Below are 1796 nucleotides of genomic sequence, written 5' to 3'. Positions count from 1 at the left end.
AAAAAAAAAAAAAAAAGAAATCAGACGTAAAACACATGTGATTGTTAATTTTTGAATTAGAAATTGAAGATCTCTCTTCTATACCCAGTATTATTTTGAAGGCCTACCTTGCTGATCCAAGTGTGATAGGTTGAATAAGTGTGATGTGCTGATCCAAGTGTGATGGGTCCCCAATTCACTTGTTGAAGTCCTAATCCCCAGTACCTCAGAATGTGACTGTACTTGGAGATAGAGTCTTTAAAAAGGTAATGAAGCTAAAATGAGGTCATTAGGGTGAGACATAATCCAATTTGACTGGTGTTATAAGAAGAGGTTAGGACTCAGAGGGAAGTCCATGTGAAGATACACAAAGAAGACAGCCATCTGCAAGCCAAGGAGACAGGCCTCAGAAAAAAAAAAACCCTGCCAGCATCTTGATCTAGGACTTCTAGCCTCCACAATTGTAAGAAAATACATTTTTGCTGTTTAGGCCACCTAGTCTATGGCAATTTGTTATGGTAACCCTAGCAAACTAATATACCAAGTATTTTCAAGTTTGTTTTGTTTTGTTTTTGTTTGTCTTTTGTTCATTTGTTTTGAGATGGAGTCTTGCTCTGTTACCCAGGCTAGAGTTCAGTGGCATGATCTTGGCTCACTGCAACCACCGCCTCCCAGGTTTAAGCAATTCTCCTGCCTCAGCCTCTCAAGTGGCTGGGATTACAGGTGACCTCCAGGCTAATTTTTAGTAGAGTTTGGGGTTTCACCATGTTGGCCACGCTGGTCTTGAACTCCTGACCTCAAGTGATCCACCTGCCTTGGCCTCCCAAAATGCTGGGATTACTGGTGAGCCCAATGCCCAGCCCCAAGTATTTTTTAAACTGCACAGAATGGGCATATTTTCATGCCATTTGTGTACGAAAAACTGCAAAACTAGTATTCAAAAGAAAGACTTTTGAATACATTGTTGGGTGACTCTAAAGCCTTAGGTCAAAGTGTGGCTTAAAACAGTACACCCCAAAGAGGTTCATCCATAATGTCAGAGAGAGCACCTGAACTGCCTTATGCTTTGTCTGAGTGTCCACCTAAATTCTGCCTCCACTGGTGGATATTCAAAACGCATCCTATCTTTTACAGGACAGCAGAGGATAGTGTGCTAATGACTAGAATGAGAAAGACTGGGATTTGAATGCCACCTCCATGCTTTTACTGGCTACATGATCTTAGGGAAGTTAATGTAATTGTATAAGCCTCCACTCTCTCAGCTATAAAATGGGAGTTGGTCAAAGTGTCAGAGGCATTTGAACCAGAGCAACTCCATCTTGAATAGGAGCTGCGTAAAATAAGGCTGAAACCAACTGGGCTGTATTCCCAGATGGTTAGGCATTCTAAGTCACAGGATAAGACAGGAGGTCAGCAGAAGATACAGGTCTTTCCCTTGCTGATAAAACAGATTGCAGTGCAGAAGCTGGCTAAAACCCAACAAAAACAAGATGGCCACGAGAGTGACCTCTGGTTGTCCTCACTCCCACCAGCATCTGTGACAGTGTACAAACGCCATGGTAACATCAGGAAGTTACCCTATATGGTCCAAAAAGGGGAGGTATGAATAGTCCACCCCTTGTTTAGCATATCACCAAAAAAAATAACTGTAAAAATGGGCAACCAGCAGCCCTTGGGGCTGTGCTGCCTATAAAGTGGCCATTCTTTCATTCCTTTACTTTCTTCATAAACTTGCTTTCACTTTATTGATTCATCCTGAATTATTTCTTGCGTGAGATCCAAGAACTCCTCTCTTAGAGTCTGGATTGGGATGCCTT

This window comes from Cebus imitator, unplaced genomic scaffold, assembly GCF_001604975.1.
Source record: "Cebus imitator isolate Cc_AM_T3 unplaced genomic scaffold, Cebus_imitator-1.0 Scaffold54, whole genome shotgun sequence".
Taxonomy (NCBI): Eukaryota; Metazoa; Chordata; class Mammalia; order Primates; family Cebidae; genus Cebus; species Cebus imitator.
The sequence above is the reverse complement of the archived record's forward strand: the minus strand, read 5'-3'. Positions refer to the sequence as shown.